The sequence below is a fragment of the Papio anubis genome, chromosome 5, assembly GCF_008728515.1.
Source record: "Papio anubis isolate 15944 chromosome 5, Panubis1.0, whole genome shotgun sequence".
In the NCBI taxonomy this organism is placed as follows: domain Eukaryota; kingdom Metazoa; phylum Chordata; class Mammalia; order Primates; family Cercopithecidae; genus Papio; species Papio anubis.
Window position 1 is genome coordinate 46,160,055 of NC_044980.1, and position 20,674 is coordinate 46,180,728.

The window sequence follows — 20,674 nt, forward strand, 5'->3', positions numbered from 1 at the left end:
CCTTGAGGTAGAAATACCATTCAGTATGATATTGGCTAAGGGTTTGCCATAAATAGCTAATATTATTTTGAGATTTTTCATCAATACCTAGTTTATTGAGAATTTTTAGCATGAAGGGATGTTGAATTTTGTCAAAGGCCTTTTCTGTATCTATTGAGATGATTATATGGTTTTTGTCATTGGTTCTGTTTATGTGATGGATTACATTTACTGATTTGCATATGTTGAACCAGCCTTGCATGCCAGGGATAAAGCCGACCTGATCATGGTGGTTAAGCTTTTTGATGTGCTTCTGGCAAAAAGAACAAAGTTGGAGACATCACCCTACTTGACTTCAAACTATACTGCAAGGCTGCAGTAACTAAAACAGCATGGTACTGGTACTAAAACAGATATATAGACCAATGGAACAGAACAGAGGCCTCAGAAATAAAACCACACATCTACAACCATCTGATCTTTCCCAAACCTGATAAAAACAAGCAATGGGGAAAGGATTCCCTATTAATAGTGCTGGGAAAACTGGCTGGCCAAATGCAGAAAACTGAAAGTGGGCCTCTTCTTTACACATTATACAAAAATTAACTCATGATGAATTAAAGACTTAAATGTAAGAACTAAAACCATAAAAACTCTACAAGAAAACCTAGGCAATACCATTCAGGACATAGGCATGGGCAAAGACTTCATGACTAAAACACCAAAGCAATGGCAACAAAAGCCAAAATTGACAAATGGGATCTAATTAAACTAAAGAGCTCCAGCACAGCAAAAGAAACTTTCATCAGAGTGAACAGGCTACATACAAGGTGGGAGAAAATTTTTGCACTCTATCTATCTGACAAAGTTCTCATATCCAGAATGTACAAGGAACTTAAACAAATTTACAAGAAAACCAAACAACCCCATCAAAAAGTGGGCGAAGGATATGAACAGACACTTCTCAAAAGAAGACATTTATGCAGTCAACAAACATATGAAAAAAAGCTCATCATCACTGATCATTAGAGAAATGCAAATCAAAACCACAATGTGATGCCATCTCATGCCAATTAGAATGGCGATCATTAAAAAATCAGGAAACAACAGGCCAGCATAGTGGCTCATGCCTGTAATCCCAGCATTTTGGGAGGCCAAGACAGGTGGATCACGAGGTTAGGAATTTGAGACCAGCCTGGCCAATATGGTGAAACCCCATCTCTACTAAAAATATAAAAAATTAGTCGAGAGTGGTGGTGCACGCCTGTAGTCCCAGCTACTTGGGAAGCTGAGGCAGGAGAATCACTTGAACCCAGGAGGTGGAGGTTGCAGTGAGCTAAGATTGTGCCACTGCACTTCAGCCTGGGCCACAGGGTGAGACTCTGTCTCAAAAAAAAAAAAAAAAAAAAAAAAAAAATCAGGAAGCAACAGATGCTGGAGAGACTGTGGAGAAATAGGAATGCTTTTACACTGTTAGTGGGAGTGTAAATTAGTTCAACCATTGTGGAAGACAGTGTGACAATTCCTCAAGGATCTAGAACCAGAAATACCATTTGACCCAGGAATCCCATTACTAGGTATATACCCAAAGGATTATATATAAATCATTCAACTATAAAGACATATGCACACGTATGTTTACTGCAGCACTACTTACAGTAGCAAAGACTTGGAACCAACCCAAATGCCCATCAATGATAGACTGGATAAAGAAAGTATGGCACATATATACCATGAAATAGTATCCAGCCATAAAAAAGAATGACTTCATGTCCTTTGCGAGGACATGGATGAAGCTGGAAACCATCATTCTCAGCAAACAAACGCAAGAACAGAAAACCAAACACTGCATGTTCTCACTCATAAGTGGGAGTTGAACAATGAGAACATATGGACAAGGAAGGGGAACATCACACACTGGGGCATATCAGGAGGGGGTCAGGGGGAAGGGGAGGGAGAGCATTAGGACAAATATCTAATGCATGTGGTTCTTAAAACCTACATGATGGGTTGATAGGTGCAGCAAACCACCATGGAACATGTAACAAACCTGAATTTCTGCACATGTATCTGAGAACTTAAAGTAAAATAAAATAAAATAAATAAATACCAAAATCATGTAATTAAACTGGATTTTGAGGGGTAAAAATTACTTTGCCTGTTGCAAGAAGAAGGATCATCTGTTTCTGTGTTGATAATTTAAGGAGAAAATAACTGGACAACTTCTTTCATTCCAAGGCTTTACTTATCTCAGAAGCAATGTTTTCTTGCAAAAGAGGACATTTGACGGTGAGATTGTGTTAGCCACAGAATCACCCAATAGTGGATACTCAGACAATGTAGGAGGTAACATTTTTATTCTGGGACAGTCTTCTGGTACCTCTCAAATCATACCCTTAAGTCATCACTTGTCTTACAGATGCAAAAGTCTGAGCCAGGTTAGATTTCTCTAATTGAGCCATTCCAATAAAAAGAAGACATGGGGTAATTTTTACTAAATAAATAATGTACGTTTAATATTTGGAAAAAGCTAATGAACACAGAATTGTTTTGAAATGTATGGGTTTAGTTTTTGATAAGGAAATCACCTCAGTATCCCAATAGAGTTATAAAACACAAGTACTAGAAAATGTCAATGCAAGTTGTAAAAAAATAGGTAGGACTGGAAATAACATATGTAATCCTGGTTTATAGGATTTCCATTTCAGGGAAATATTTGTTAAGATTACTACACCATGGGTCACTGACTTCATTTTTCCTGTAACTTAACTCTATATCAGGATCTCAGAATGCAGTGCAGGCAACATTCTCATCAGCATAGCTTTGCCCCATGACTATCTAATAAGTGGTGGTGGTCAGAGTAGCTCAGCAATGATCTAAAGATGACAGTTGCTATTCTTCTTTAGAGAAAGTGAGGTTTTTCATCTCACTCTAATTTTTTTTTAAAAATTAGGTTTGTTATTTGCTTTTAAATATTTAATTGACAAAAATTACACATACTTATATTGACAACCTGATGTTATAAAATATATACATCTTTGAATAGCTAAGTCAAGCTAATTAACATTGACTTATTTCTTATTTCTCTTTCAATCTATGGGATTCCAAGTAAGTGAACACAAAACATTGACAGAGAGAACGACCAGGATCTTCAAATTCAAACTTATTAAGAATTTGTGATTCTTGCTGTAAAAGAATTGCTCTGTTGATGTACCAGTGTGTAAATGGCTTTTAAACTTGGAATTCTATCCAGCATGTTTCGAGATACCATTCAATAAATGTGTTTTTTCATGGAAAATACAAATATTTGCAAATCTAGCTTTACGGAGCAAAGGAAAACCTTTATTCAAAAACTACTATTTTATTTGTTAGGCTTCAGGTGTATACTTCCGGGCCACAGTTGGTTTTAAAGCTTTTCAGAAGTCCGTGTCTCAGAAAATAGACATTACCATCAACTTGTTATTAAATTAGGAGTGACATTTAGTTCACTTCAGCACCCCTTCCCTTTTGGGGATTGATTTTATTTTTGTTCAGGTGCAAATGTCCCTGCATGGCTGTCTGAAGCAACCTTCAAAGAGTGTGGCAGAAAATAAAAATATTTTCCTCTTCAGTTAAAGCATCAAAAGAAAAAAGAAAAATAAAGTCTTGCCTTTTCTATTTTCTGAGCATGCAAGTAGCAGTTCTACATTGTCCCCTCATGGGAATCTGGCCCCAAACATCACACTGCAGGCTGACTGCTAATCCGTTTTGTGTAGAATTAGCATTGGCAGCAGTTCATTTTGGCAAAGGAAGTATCTGTTTTCTTTCTCAACCTAAGGCTTTTACAAGCTTCCTGTTGCATCTGCTCTGTGCAATAGGTTGCCGTTATTCTGCCCTTACCACCACTGCATCCTGATTTACTTAGTGTGTGAGGGGACTATAGAAGATCCTTCAATTACTTTATCTTATTCCAGGCTGTTCTGCCAGTCTTTCTCTGTTTTTAAAGTTTGTCTTTCTGGTACTGGGGTTAGAAACTATCCCAAAATCAGCATGTCTTACTCCCCATCAATATTTAGGCAACCTTATAACTACCCATTCTTTTGCTCTGTCGCCCAGGCTGGAGAGCAGTGGTGGGGTCTCAGCTCACTGCCACCTCCTCCTCCCAGGTTCAAGCAATTCTCATGCCTCAGCCACCAAAGTAGCTGGGATTACAGGTGCATGCCACCACTCTTGAACTGGCCATTCTTGAGCGTCCATTGCCTCTCCTAAATCTGTGTAGTCTGCTTACAAACATTCAAAAGTGAACACAGATCTCAGAGTTGGGTCTGTCTTGTCAGAATATGATAGAAAACTTTTAAAAGAACTCATTTTCTTATTTTGGTAATATTTTATTTAACAAGTTTTGTTTGAAATCCAGAACATTTATACTAATCTCATTGCTTTCTTGAGATATTCCTCAGTTAATCAATGGTGTAATGATTAAGTATCTGGTCTCTGTAATCAACTATAATTTTGTATAATTTCTGGCCACATAAATTTCCAAGCAACTGTGTGCAAATAACCACTCCTACTTTAAACTGTGTCATCTCTAAAGATGGGGACAGAAGCACAATTTAATGATATAGTTTACAAACAGTATTTAGCACATTGCCTGGCTTTTCATGCTTCATGATAACAGTGTGGATGATGATGATGATGATGATGATGATGATGATAATTAAGTGATTCCAGTTAGAAGCAAAGGTAGGAAAATTAAAAAAAACAAAACAAACAAACAAAAAAAAAACAAAAAAAAACCCTGTCGGTGCTGTCATAGTGACTTTGGTCACTATGTAGCAGAATCATAATGAAATGATAAAATATAGCCCTGAATGGAATCTTTTGCCACTTCCTCATTTACAGGTAAGGAAATTAAGACTTATAATTAAAGAGAGAGACCCTGACTTTAGAATTAGCAGCAGAGCCAAGAACAAAACCCCAAATCCTTATCCAGGTATCTAAGTTCTTGTTTTTCCTCTATATTGTGTTATTGCTGTCTGAAAAACTTATCTTATCCTTTGCTTCAAACATTTAAAAAAAATAAACATTGCAAGTGGACAACAAATACTAAGGCCAAATTTAGAGAAGAGAGAAAAAAGAAAGAGAGAGAGAGAGCAGTGAGAGAGAGAGATAATATTCTTAATTCTCACATTGCCACAGGCTCATTAAAATCTACCCTCATTAGGTCTTCAAGAAAAGTGATCTTGGATAAGAGCCAAGACTATAAGAATATCTTGGGTTTCATTATTCGCTAGATCTGTATTGGGGAATTAAATTGGACCATACATCACCTGTAAAGGCTTCTTTTTCCTTTTATAAACACATTCTTGAGTGTGATTCTTCAAACTTATCTCAAAACTCAATCTGCTTTCTGTTTTGTCTTACGTAGTAGAATTGTTGGTTCACTACCAGAAAGCCATACCCATCTCTTTCTTCTTTACCTATTCACAACAGAAAGTTAGGTAATCTCTTTTTCAGCTTCCTTGAAACAAAAGGTAACCAAGTATAGCTGAAGAGGTGCCTACTGGGGAGCTTTTAAGTACCTTAAAAAAGGGAACAAGATGAGAAAAACACTCATTCTCCATTCTTTAAGCTTTGAGCATGAAAATACTGTCTGGAGCTAAGGCAGCCATTTTTCCCCATGAGGCAATAAAGATGAGAACAATCAGCCAACAGATAAGAATAGAGGAGTGGAAAGATAGAAATTGAATCCTTGATAATATCATGGAACTGCTGACCTATCTTGAGACTACCTATTCCCAGGCTTGTTAAGTAAAAATAAATGTTATATTTTAAGTCACGTTTAGTCGGTTTCTCTCTTGCGTGTAGCCAGATAAAGGTTAATATTTGTAAATTAAACTTTTAGAGTTGGAGTGTTAGGCATGTGGATAGCATCGCCACCTAAGTGGAGGAAGATTCTGAGTTCTTCATACCTCATCAGCTTCAGGGAAGGGAAGAAAATATGGAAAGCAATCCACGGAAATGATCTAAAGAAGATTTGGAAAGCAAAAAGATTTCTTGCCTCAGTATAGGTCTCATTCTAATATGGTTAATACCACCGTTTAACCTCCCAGCACAGCAGTTCGATGATCTACCTGCAGGAGATAGACCTGAACATATTGCAAACCATATAAAAATCAGCCTGATAGGATTTCAGTGAGCTTTTCAGATAAAGGAGAATTCTGACTTGTTTATCTTGATATTGTTTTTTAATATCCTGATTATAGATAAAATGTCTATACCAAAAGTCACATTTTATGTGCTCAGTTGCATGTACCATCACAAGTGGACCATTCCTGAAGATGCTGGATGGCCTTGAGGGCCCCTCAGAGACAACGAGCATGTCAATGCATATATCTATTTTCAAAGTGCTCTTGGAGATTTCCTTAAAATTTGTTTCATACAAACTTTGTGGAAAGTGATTTTTTTTTCTTTTAGTGTAATGAAGTTATACTACAAACCTAAAACTTGGTGAACCAAGGGGTACAAACAGGAATTTGGATTCACACTGAAACAACATCAACAAAAGGAACAAAAGCCAGGAGGTAGGGAGGGAGAGTGGGGGAAAAGGGAGGAAGGAGATTCCATTAAAACAAAAACAAAAAACACAAGAACACACACACACAAAGTAAAAACAAATAAGCAGAATTGAAGATTCTGTTCTTCTCTCTTCCAAGGGCAAAAAAAAAAAAAAAAAAAAAAAGAAGAAGAAGAAAAAGAAAAGAAAAGAAACAAGAAAAGGAAATGCAGGACTTGAGGCTGCATCCCTCAGAGCCATAGGTGCAAATGGGTGACAGGAACGCATGGACCCTTTGACCCTGTAACTGCACTTCAAAGTACTCTAGACTTACAACTTACGTTTAGTAAAAGATGGTTGCAAATTATTTACTATGTTTCTGGAGAGGTAGAATTTATTTCTCCTCTCCTCGACTTTGGGCTGGTGTTAGTGGAGTTCTTGACCAGTAGAAAGTAGAAAAAGTGATGTTATGGAACTTCTAAGATTAGGTCATAAAACACCTTGTAGCTTCCACCTGGACTTCTTAGGATATATATATTTTGAACTCTAAGTTACCAACTGGGAAGCCCCAAAATACTAAAACTACTGTGCTGAAGAGATTACACGTAGGTACTCCTTTCAAGAGCCTGCTGAGTCCAGCTTTCCAGGATTTCCTGTCTAGGTGCCAGTCCTAGGAGGGAAGCAACCTTAGACACTGGACCAGCACTTCTGCACCTAAATACCACCTAGTGACTTCCATGCATGGCATATGTAATAAAAGAATCACCCAAGAATTCCTGACACACAAAATCTTGATACAGAATAAATTATTGTTTTAAGTTACTACATTTTGTGGTGGTATGTTTTGTAGCAATACGTAAGTTAAAAAAGACATATATGCAAGAATCTTCACTGAAACATTATCTGTAAAATGTGAAGTCTGTGAAAAATTTAAATTCCATTTATAAGGGACTAGTTAAGAAATTTATAGCAAACCCATATAAAAAACTACTATATGTCTAGCTGTTGAAATGATTAGAATAAATACATGTATTTTATGAAATAATGACAAGAAGCCAATATCATTACAAATTAAAAGATAATACACATAGTATGAATTCACACACACTTGGATATGTTGGAATAGGTGTGTGTATCACATACATGTACAAGTCTACACACGAAATTGTTTGTGGCTTTAGCATCATAGGAATAATTTTTCTCCCCTATTGCCAGTTTGTTTAGTGTTATTGTTTCCAGATAATTTTACTGTTTTCATTTACTTTGTTGAAACATTACATATGTATTAAGAAATTTGGGAAATCAACAAAAGGTAGAAAAAAACCAGATACTACAATTCTTCTCTCCAAAGACACTCTTTATACTCTAGTCTTTTTCTATATATAAGTTTCATTTTTAATGAGGTGCAATTGTTACATTGTTTTGTATACATTTGGGATTTCCAGATTTAACATGATATCATCCGCAAAAAATTATTTTACTTTCTCCTTTCCAAGTTTCACTAGCCAGACTTAGGACAATATTTCATAGTAATGGTGTCTTCCTGTGGCTTTGGGTTAAGTGCCACATTGTCTCCTGGTCTCAGGTTGATACTTTTCATGTTGAGAAAGCATCTTTACTTCTGTATATTAAAATCATATACTAGCTAATCATCCTTGATTTTTGTTGTTGCCTTTTTGAAGATCCAATGGAAAACATTATGTTATTTTTCTTACTTATCTATGTGACAAATTTTATTAGTAGATTTCATAATGATGAGTAGCTTGATTCTTGGACTACAGACCATTTTGTTATAGTCTGTTTAGGATTTTACATGTCTGCAGTTACAAATAATTGGATACACCTCTTTATTTTCTCTATATCTCAGCCAGCTTTAATTGTCATAGTAGTTATTGCTTTATAAAGTGAATTTGGTAATGTTCCATTTTTTAAATCTACTTTTTGCACCATTTCTTTAAGCATAGACATCTGTATCTTGAAAAGTTCAAGTAAGTCAAGTGTAAAAGCATCTGTCTCTGAAGATGCTTTTCTGTGCTAAGTTTTTAACATCTATTTTTTTTTTTTTTTTGGCTTTACATTTTCTTTTCTTAAATTCTTGTTGAATTAGTTTTGGCTATTTGTGTGTTTTTCTTTAGAAAATTGTATTTTCTTGAGATAATTAAATATATTAGCATAAATTTTTCTCAGAAAAATCTTACCTTAAAACATATTCTATAGTTGTTAAAATATTCTTTTTCTCATTTTCAAAATAATTTGGTTAATCAGTTTTTTCTGTATAATTATTTATGTCTCATATTGATCATATCTATTGTTTTGTCATATACTTGTTTCTGCTTAAAGCATCATTATTTCCTTCTGACTTATTCAGATTTTGCTTATTTTTCTTCTTATGTATTAAGCCCTTAATAAAATATTTCATTTATTTCAAAAATAGTGAAAATAAAATTTACTCTGTGTGTAGTTTGGTTGCATCTCATACATCTGAGGCCAGTGTTATTTCCTACTCGTTCTGCTCATGGAAACCCAATTATTTTCTTGAATAATAGTTATTTACAAAAGGTGCATAGAAAAATTGTGGCTGTGATGATCTTTCAGAAATAGAAAATGAAATACAGACCTACTGAAATGTAATATCTTAATTCAATGTAAGACGTAAAGGAAAGTAATGACATTTGGGGTCATATAGGTAAGTACTACAGAACTACAGCTAAAATTTTAAGCATCTATTGATGGAACAAAATGCATATGGACCATTACAGGCACATGATCAATTCCCAGTGATTATTGTACAGCAACCAAGCTCTCTGATTCTACCTCTAAAATCTTCAAAAAATAGTTTAAATTTCCTTATGTTAAGTACAATATTTTTTCATTTAATAATTCTGTTAATGATGTATATACCCTTAGACCATCATTAAAAACCTTACTTTTTTCTTAGGTAAATAAGATAATAAACCTTTCTTTTTTTGGTTTTTTCATTTAATACCAGATATAAATAAATTATTGAAATTTCACAGATAATGCATGCAATTGTTTTGGATAAATCAGTGGGATAACATTTTCTTTTATATTTAGTTATCAAAAAGATTAAGGACAAGTAAAGTTAGTGAGACTGACTTTCTTTGTACTTTCTTTATAATTGGCCAGAAATTTTTCTGTTACAGAATTAGCTTGTTATTTACTTGCCAAATAGATGTTTTTTAGTGCTTGCTCCCAAGAATGTTCTTTCACATCAATAATAAAATAATTAGTTTGATAAATTTAAGAACCATTTAAAATCAAATCACTTCTGTATGTGCATAAAGGCTAGAGCTTGTCAAAATTTCCCTCTCTCCTCTTTCTCTGTGTGTGTGTGCATCAGCCTAAATATACTAGTTATTCTATGCTTTTGGGAGTATTTTTGCTGACAATTTAAAAGTTTATCAAGCTTGTTTTTCTGTTTACTTTATTGAGGAGTAAATGGTTACATAACCAGCAAAAACAAGATCTGAAAAGCACAACAATTTTAAAAATTGACATCAACGATATTTAAACAGTGTGATTCCTTCTTTATATTTCTAAACATCTCGATAGATGACTGTAAGTTCATTGATTTGGCTATAAACCATGGGGACATTCTCATTTTATCTAGAAAGATATTGTCAAATTTTGCCCTAAGAATTGATTTAAGTATAAATTTTACTCTATGGTATGTACATCTTAGCCATTCACAACCAATGATATCACCATTTCTTCTTTACTGATGGCTGAATTAAAAAATTAAAAAAGCTATTCAAGCTGTCATACTTCTAGACTTAAGCTATATATTTATATAACTAATTTAGGTCACAAATTTGCTATAATTAGATAATGAAAATAAATGCTTCAAGAACAGCACAGATGAAAAATTTTATTGATTTGGTTTTACATGTAAATTAGTATATTATATTATTTTTCTGGAAGGCAATGCAATATTCAGGAATGATCTATTTTAAAGTAATGTTCTGATATTAACTGTGGGATTTTGGCTATATTACTTACAGTTTTGATCTTTGCTTTCCTCATTTGTAAAATAATAAGCACAGTAATGCTCACCTTTTTGTGGGGAATAATACAATTATGTGTAAAGAGTATCATATAAAATAGTAGGCATTCAATAAATGGTGGTTACTTTTAATGATTTAGATAATGATTTAGATTCTTGGAGGTTTTTCCATAAAATACAGAAAAACTTTAAAAATTTTTCTAAGAATGATTGTTTATAAACACAAAAATATAGATCAAGAATTATGTCTATCTGAAAGCACATATATGCAATCTTATTTTGAAAATAAAAAATTGCCAGTAACGTAATAGTTCTCTGCATGTGTAATAAATACCACAAATTTTACTTTGGGGTGATTAATTTTATTTAAGAAAGTAAAATTAAGTGGTTCCGAGTACATCTTTAAAACATTATAATTAAAATATCACCAGCTGCTTTTCAATTTAAGTAGTTTTCTCCACACTTGCCTGATCATGGGAGTCCTCTGGTTGGGGGCAAGAAGGATTTCTTGAGAATATAGAGTCCCAGAGTCCCCTGTAGACTTGCCAAAAATATTGAGATGCTTGGCAGCTTGGCACAGGATTGTGAATTATTTTTCAGTGGGGTAGTATGCATTTCTAAAATGTTTTAAGATTAGGAAAGTTGGGGAAAATTGAATGGAAAAATATATCCAAATAATATGGCTATCAATATGAATTAATGAATGTAAATGTTTTTTTTAAAATAGATATCAGAAATGGCCAGAACTCTTATACTAAATAACATCATTCAATAGGTCAATTTGTCCTGTTATTCAGGTTGCATTTCAAAGCTGGCAGGCCCATCAGAAGTCTGTGTCGTTGCTTTAAACTAGATATTCCATACAACATAACTGATGTTTTCTACAGGTGACAGGATGGTGTCAGTGCATGTTCTGAAAATTGTCTAAGTTAAATACTACCCATGTTTAATAGAATGACAGTTTGGGGTCTCAATGAAGTACTCGTCTGAGCAGTTGAAAGAAACCTTGATGAGAATGGTAACTTTGTCAGCAAGTATAACTGTGACCTTCTAGAAAGGTAAGAAGTATTCTTTTCAAAATAGAATTTTGACTTCCTCAACTGCCAACCCTATGTCAAAATAAGGGTATGGTTTTTCTCTTAAGTGATGATATAGAATTTTAGTACTGCTATTCCTGGATGGAAAACTATAACTGATAACATAGTCTCAACCAAACATGAATAGAAACAAAATGCTATCTATCTGATATGGCTTTCTGTGTCCCCACCCAAATCTCGTCTCAAATTGTAATCCTCACATGTAGAGGGAGGGACATAGTGGGAGGTATTTGGATCATGGGGGCAGTTTCCCTCCTGTTGTTCTTGTGATAGTGAGTGAGTTCTCACAAGAGCTGATGGTTTTAGAGTGTGGCACTTCCTCATGCTCTCACTCCCTTGTCTGCCACCATGTAAGATGTGCCTTGCTTCCCCTAAGCCTTCTGCCATGATTGTAAGTTCCTTCCTAGCCATGTGAAACTGTCAGTCAATTAAACCTCTTTTGTTTATAAATTACCTAGTCTCAGGTAGTATCTTCATAGTAGTGTTGAGAATGGACTAACACATTATCCTCTTTCTTTGAGTATTGTTTTGGTTCAAAAATTCTGTGGCATATATTATTCTAAGAGGCTGGACTCAACTCCACCTGAGAGTAGGAATGGGCTAAGAGTAGGAGGACAGTTGTCAAAGCTTTCCCGGAAAGACGCATTGATTTTTGTGAGGAATTTTATTCTTGGTGGTTGAGTAGATATTATTCAGATCAAGGAAAGGTAGAAAATGGCCATATCCAAGGTAAGGTCAGGTCACTGACAGCATGAGAAATGTTCAGAGCCTAGAAATAAATGCAATCTCATGCATATATTCCTGTTTCTTGAACCCATTTTATTTGCCTATACCAATTAAGCTATATAGAGGACAGATATATAATAAAGTACTGAAAGAATAATCTGTGATGTTTTATACCTGAGTTTTACATTTTTCTCCAGAGTTTTAACTAACCAAAAACCACTGCTAAGACAAAAATTAGTGTCAAATGTCAAAAATTGCAAAATAGCATTCTTTACTTATTAAATTCTAATCTTTTGGCAATTTCCCCTAAATTATCCAATTTCCCATTTTCAAGAAATATAATTAGACACTCATTGCCTTTTAATTTAAATCTTACTCATTGCAATAAATTAAAATTTTTGTTCATAAATTAATCAAAAGAGAAACTTAGGCACTATAATCTCTCTATATCTACCACATATTCTTTTATCTTTCTACTACATTATGACTCTCCTGGATTTCTATTCCCACTACAGAGCTTATTCCATATTGATGCTCTTCTTTCTGATGGAGCATATCTTGTTTAATTAACCACCTTGCTGTTGTGTTTTCCCATATCATATGATTTTTCCCATTGGTCCCTATGCTTATTTACACTGCTTTAGACATTAGACAAAATAATCCTGGATAAAAATAGTTTCCTAGATGTGCTAACTTTCTTTATTATATATATATTATTTTTTCCCCAAATTCATTCTCCATCTTTCTCTGAGTGATTGCACATGAAGTTCTGTTTGCAGGTAGGTTGGACCAATTGAGGAGGTCTTAAGGTGCGGGGAGAGAGAGGTATCAGGATACTTCTTCCCTACTGTTTCCCTGCCTGGCACTGCATTCCTGATCACAGGTAGCTCTGAAGACTTCCTACTCCTTGACTCTACCTGTTTTGCATTCTGTTAAAACCATTTCAAACCTTTTTCTATCAGCCTTGGCAGTGGTAATGACATTGTGTTGCTCCTAGGCTTTGTTCCTTGTTTTGATTTTGTTCTTAATCTTGTCTTTCATTAAATCTTATTTGAACCATCTAGGAAATATTCTTTCAACAGGGCCTCAGACTGACGCAGGTTAAAAAAAATAAAAAAATGCTAAAAGTTATAATAATGCAATTTTAATTTTAAAACTCCTATGACTATGTGGTTTATGTATACATTTTCAAGCTAAATGTCATATGCAAATATCTACAAAATATCTGTTTCATATTCACTTACGTTGATAATGTGCAGCATCTCAGATAAAGTATACCTTATGAGCAAATAACAGCAAGGGATCAATAACTAGTTTTCACTTTCACCTTGGTTCCATTTCAGACATTTCTTTTCACAGAAAAAATAGCTGCTGGTGGTAAGAGCTGCTATGATTTCTTTAGGTTTTTCAGGTTGGATTTTATTCTCAATTATTTACATTAAGGCAAAGATACTGAAATATGGAAATATCCTTCAAAAGTAATGTTTTGAAGTGTCAAAAGTAGATTTTTTCAGAATTGATAACATTATTTGCAGTTCACTTAAAATTAAAAGACTCCCCAAATCAAAAACATAGAGATTAAAGAGGATTAAAGATCCTACTGTGGTAATATTAAACATAAATAATATATGTAACCATCTTATCAACCAGCACTCTCTAATGGACATACAAATAAAAGCCATATGTATAAATTTAAAGTTTGTAGTAGTCACATTTTAAAAGGTAAAAAAGAAACAGGTGAAATTAATTTTAATAATATATTTTATTTAACCCAATGTGCCTAAAATATTATTTCAACACCATCAACATCATTCATGAAATCCTTTACATTCTTTTTTCATGTTGAGTCTTTAGAATCCAGTGTGTATTTTACATTTCAGGTGTATCTCCATTCAGATAAGCCACATTTCAAGTTTTCAAGAGCTGTATGTGAACAGAAGCAACTATATTGAACAGCATAGCTATTAACCTTCTGGGTGCCTACAACTCTAGGATGGGAATAAGAGAAATTGCTTTCCAAGATTTTTACCCCTACTTCTTCTTTATCACCCTACCTATTTTATCCAGCCCTAAAGATGCTGTTTCTTCGAAAGCCTGTTACCCAAGCACTTCTGTTCTGTTTCAATAAGAATCTGCAAAACTGATCTCTTTGTAAAGACAACAAAAAAGTTTTGTTCACAATACTTCCTACTAAAGAGAGTTAGTAATCAGAGTCTTGAAGGCTCTTGCTATCACTTATCTTGCCTGGCAACAGGTGGTAGATGAACCTTTAAACTGCACTTCCCCTTCAATCACAGTATTAAAAGACACAGCCTTGAGCTGGGCTGGGGGTGGGCCGGCTGCGACCCACCCTGCTCCCTGCACGCAGGCCACCTTTCTGACACCAAGACGAATGGTTGCATATGGATTATAGCTGTTTTGCTTCTTCTTCACTCAGGTTTGGCTGTAATTCCCCGCATTTAGTACATCCTTTTACACACACCACATGAGTGCTGCTCAGGACCTAGTCATCAATTGACCCCCACACGGTGTCTTCCCTTCATTAGTGAAAACATTCAGCAGCTTGCACACTTAATCTTACATTAAATTTGAGTGAATAGAAGTTTGTACCTTAATTTATCCCCTGCTGTGAACTGTTTTTTACTTTTCACCCTGACAATCTCATGGACAGTTTTATGACAGCAGTTCCTGATTGTACAATGGTAACTGTAAATAGCCAAAGAAAGAAAGGTGGTTGTTGCTGAAATAAAGTTAGGGCACACTTATTCAAGCATAGTAAGCTCTCAGGGAATAATAAAAATAAACAAAACTAAGAATACTTATAAATTAAGTTCAGTTCAGCCTCTGAAATCATATAGACCTCAATCCAAATTCCAGCTTCTAAACTTCTACCTGTGTGATATTAAGAATTTTTATTTTTTTATCTGTTATATATGGATTATGATAGTATTTAACATATAGTTGTGAATGTAAATCAGATAATAACTTTAATGCGCTTAACAAGTGTCAGGTACACAATAGAAGTATAGTGAGTATTGGTTATCTTGGTAATTATCATTATAATTTTTATCACAGAGACACCTGGGGAAGTTTCTAGGCTAAGATAAATTCTTCGTCCACTCATTCATTTACTTAATATTTACTAAACAGCTACCATATGCTGAGTGCTTACCATAGGTGCTAAGCAGTGAAGATACCAAAGTAAACTATATAGATACTGTCCCTGCCCTCCTGAATCTTATCCTAGTAGGGGGTACGGACAAATACTTAAATGACCAAGGAAGGTGCTTTGATAGAGAATGCACAGGGTGCCATGATGGAACATTGACTCTAGATTTTGAAGGTGGTAGTGAGAGTCAAAATAGCTCTCTGGTGCCAGTGATGCCTAAACTGAAACACAGGAAGTTGTGGACCAATCAAAGGGCAGGGGAAGAAAGCGCCAGTGTTCCAGGTTTAGAAGTGGTAAATACCCAGAGATAAACAAAGGTACATGTTCTGGGAGCAAAAAGTAGTTCAATAAAGCTGAAAAGAAAAGCACAGAGCAGGGCTGGCAAGGTTTGATTCTAGAAATCTAAGGAGTTGCTTATCCATATTAAACAAGGCAAGACTGGGTCCTTAGGCTGAGTAGAGGCCTCTGTCTGCCCTTTGCTTCCAAGGCTGCCATTTTATTTGTGATTTCGTTTTGTTTTCAGGACCATCACAGAGACTCATTAGATATCAGGTTTTCTCTTTTAGGTGATTTCCTTGTGCCCCACATCTGCCCTCCTACTTCTTTGCAAGTGGCAAGCTCGTGGCATCATTTGGGTTCTAAAACACTTGACTGCCTCTGTCTTCAGATCTTTTCTTTACCTAAAAAACACTGCTCAATCTCATCTGTCTGAGGCTGATACCAAGTAACTATTTCTTTTGAACAATTTGGGTCTGGTGGTTCTGTGTCCTGACTTGAGTGTGAGACAATCTTGTCCTGACAGGGAGTTTCTGGAAAGTAGCCACTTGAAACCAGTCTGATCAGATATAGACAGGAAAATCTCACACGCAGTTTGTTGTCACGGTGGACTGAGCTACCAGAATTTATGGTTGAAGGGTGCTTTCCACTCTTCCAGGAGTATATAGAGTGGAATTGTTTCAGAATGCAGAAATGCAAACCTCTTAATTTTGAATAAGACTGTGATTTGGAGGTCGAATGGGTAGGGGATATGTGTAATAGCTTGTATAAAACTTATGTTCACTGTGTCAAAAATTTTCTGTATGTTAGTCAACTTCCTTTAATGTTCTGGCTATTAAAGTTACCTTTTTTTTTTTTTTGACAGACAATTGTTACTTAGTTTTTATTTCATAATCATAAACTTAACTCTGCAATCCAGCTAGGCATGGGAGAGAACAAGGAAAACATGGAACCCAAAGGGAACTGCAGCGAGAGCACAAAGATTCTAGGATACTGCAAGCAAATGGGGTGGAGGGGTGCTCTCCTGAGCTACAGAAGGAATGGTCTGGTGGTTAAGATAAAACACAAGTCAAACTTATTCGAGTTGTCCACAGTCAGCAATGGTGATCTTCTTGCTGGTCTTGCCATTCCTGGACCCAAAGCGCTCCATGGCCTCCACAATATTCATGCCTTCTTTCACTTTGCCAAAGACCACATGCTTGCCATCCAACCACTCAGTCTTGGCAGTGCAGATGAAAAACTGGGAACCATTTGTGTTGGGTCCAGCATTTGCCATGGACAAGATTCCAGGACCTGTATGCTTTAGGATGAAGTTCTCATCTTCAAATTTCTCCCCATAGATGGACTTGCCACCAGTGCCATTATGGCGTGTAAAGTCACCACCCTGACACATAAACCCTGGAATAATTCTGTGAAAGCAGGAACCTATATAACCAAATCCTTTCTCTCCAGTACTCAGAGCACGAAAATTTTCTGCTGTCTTTGGAACCTTGTCTGCAAACAGCTCGAAGGAGACGCGGCCCAAAGGCTCGCCGTCGACGGCAATGTCGAAGAACACGGTAGGGTTGACCATGGCTAGTAGTACAGGACTTTCCTCGGCGGCAGCGTCTGCAAAGCCTATTTTTTTTTTTTTTTTTTTTTTTGCACGAGATAAAACAATACTGATATATGTTATTTATCTTCTTTTTTTTTTTTTTTGCTTTCATTATTAGAATAATATTCCTCATTAAGCTATATATTAGAGTACTGCCAAAACCTTTTCAGGGCTGAAAGTGACTAATAGAATTAGATAATCTACTGGAATGTGCATTGCGTATATGGTGAATAGTAGTGAAGTTTTATAAGGATGGAAATGGAATGTAAGAGATGAGGAATTTCATCCCCATTTTTTTTAAACACACAACAACTTTCTTCATCTCTTTTTGTATCATCTTTCTTTGACCTTTTAGAATATTTGCTATTTAAATTTCCTTGGCCTATAAAATGTTGTTTTTCTTCCAGGCACAATCATTTTCTAGTTCTTTAGATATGCGTCAAAATCATGCTCTCCAAAGAGTCTTTCTTATTTCTTTTACTTTAGGTTAATAATTCAAAATGTATAGGTATACTTAATGATTTCTTAGTACTTAATATTCTCTTGCTTTGCTCCTCTGTGTGTGTGTGTGTGCGTGTGTGTGTGTCTGAGTGTGTTGAGCACAAGGAGTATGTTCTACATTCTATTTGTTTTTTCATACATCTTTACCACAGAAAACATTTTATAAAATCTTACTGCATGTGAGTATAAACTTGAATGTTATTCCTAAATACATGAGTTATTTGCTTGGTGAAGTAGAGAGTACTGGTGTATTTTTCCTTGTTTCTGTTTCTGCACCCATAAAATAATAATACTGGCTGCTTACATTCCAGTTAAAAATTAATGATTATGCTAATAACATAATAGTTTTCTCTGTGTGTGTGTGTGTGTGTGTGTGTGTGTGTGTGTGGAAAAATGGGAGTTGGAGAGGAAAACTACAGACTCTTCCACTGTATCAATTACTTTGAAATACAGGTGAAGCTCTTTGGGAGAAAAATGAAATTTCATAGTCCACATTGGTCCTATTAGTATACTCTAGTAATAATTCATTAACGATTTTTGCTTAAGACTCTTAGGGCTAATCAATGGACCTTCTGAGAACCTTAACTGACTCATGGGAATAACTTGTTAACTTTCACACATTCTGACATTATTTGCCCCGTTCTATAGTATGTGCAGGAGAGTCCAGATCAGTATGTAATCCTAATTAGAAGCAAATATTTCTTCCTTGATGTAGGCAATTGATGACTTCCTCTCCTGCACAGATTTTGATTTTGTATTATTGTGCTGTGAAGTTCAGGCTCACTAATTTACCTCTACGGCACTGAGTACTGGGTGAAAGGGCAGCCTCAGGAGCCACACATTCCTCTGTTTAAATCCTGACTCACTCTTTCAGTGTGTTCTAGAGCATGTTAAATATCTTCCCTAAACCTCCACTTTCCCTCCTATGAATTAAACATAGTAACAGCACTGACATAATAGATTAGTTGTGAGGATTACAAAGAGCCAAGCACAGAGTATGGAAAATAGAAAATACTCAATTAAAAAAAAAAAAATGTATGACTAACACTTCCACTACAGCTACTATTATTCTTAATATTCCTACAATTGTTATTGTATAGAGAAACATAATCTTTTTCGGTAGAAGAGCTCCTAGAGGTCATGTAAGTAAACTCTTCTGTTTTCCATTCCAGCAAATATTTACTTCTACATTATCCCTGGCACATGATTTTCCAATATAGTTTTCATTACTCATTAAGTTTACTTGTAACCTGCTCCAACTAGGAACTCTAATTGAAAGTTCATTTTATCTTTGAGCAATTCTAATTTCTGATTGTTAGAAAGTATGTGTGTGTGGCCGGGCAGTGACTCACACCTGGAATCCCAGCACTTTGGGAGGCCAAGACGGGCGCATCACGAGGTCAGGAGATCCAGACCATCCTGGCTAACACGGTGAAACTCCGTCTCTACAAAAAATACAAAAAATTAGCCGGGCGAGGTGGCGGACGCCTGTAGTCACAGCTACTCGGGAGGCTGAGGCAGGAGAATGGCGTGAACCCGGGAGGCGGAGCTAACAGTGAGCCGAGATAGCGCCACGGCACTCCAGCCTGGGCAACAGAGCGAGACTCCGTCTCAAACAAACAAACAAAAAAAGAAAAGAAAGAAAGAAAAGAAAGTATGTGTGTGTGCACATGTGTGTATGTGTATGTGTGCATTATGCTTATGTCTTTTGTGGCCTTCACCCTTTGAGTTCAGTTCAGCTGAATGGGTGTGTCACAGAACAATTATACTCCCTCTTCGTTTCGACAATCTTTTATGTATGGGAAGGGAACAATCATTCTACTTCTAGCTCCATGAAATTATTTTCTGCTGTCTTCAAAACTGATTTTATCCCCATTCTGATCACCACCTCTAGTCATGACCCAGTATTTGAACACTTCCTAAAGAATGTGGTGCTTAAGACTTGATAAGTAACCCAGGTTATTTATTGCAAAGCAAGGTTTATTTAGCTATTTGAGAAGTGCTTTATATTATTGATTCATATTAGGCTCACAGGACACTGTAATCTCCATGTTTTTCCATTTTCAAATTTGCAAAGTTTTTTGTTGTTGTTGTTGTTGTTATCCTTTCTCACTTAATCTTAATAGCTGGGCCAAAAAGCAAAGTTAATGTACATTCTCATCTAACCCATTTTTAAGATGTTGAGTAGACAAGATTGAGGGTAGAGTCCTGAAAAGTATCTCCCTTTATAGTAAAAGTAACTGTAAATAAGCACTCTTTGGGAATGGTCTCACTTTCAACTTATCGTTTTACCACCTAGACCACATATATGGCTTGTGACCACTAAAATATCATCAGAAATGTTGTCAAGTGTATTGCAAGAATTCTGATACATTAAATCTGTAGAAGTCTCCTTCTCTACCTGGATAGTCACTGTACACAATGAAATGTGCTCCTGATCCATTTGTTTCCTCTTTGCTGACCTCCAGTAGTCATAGCTCCTTCTCAATGCTCAAAAAAGATGGTTTTAAAATCCAGTCCAGAATTTTCTCTCAATATTGATAATGAGGTCACATATTTGTGGTTCAAGAAATGTATCATTATTTTTAAAATTGGAACCTTTTTCTAATCTCAGAAGACAAATGTACCCTATGTTCTCTCCATAACCACTAAAATAGTTCAATAGTACTCTCAGTACCATTCATATGCAAAAATCACCTATATTTCTTTTGTTTTACTGTCTTCAAATCAATACAATTTTACCCTTTCTCATCGAAAGGTCACTTTCTTATAA

At 35.4% G+C, this 20,674-nt stretch overlaps 1 pseudogene across 1 annotated transcript; it reads right to left on the bottom strand.

Moving 5' to 3' along the window:
- Positions 1-16,850: 16,850 nt before the first annotated feature.
- On the bottom strand, positions 16,851-17,436 carry LOC108581976 (annotated as a pseudogene). The gene has a single exon (XR_004183955.1). The product of XR_004183955.1 is annotated as a peptidyl-prolyl cis-trans isomerase A pseudogene (transcript).
- Positions 17,437-20,674: the final 3,238 nt, after the last annotated feature.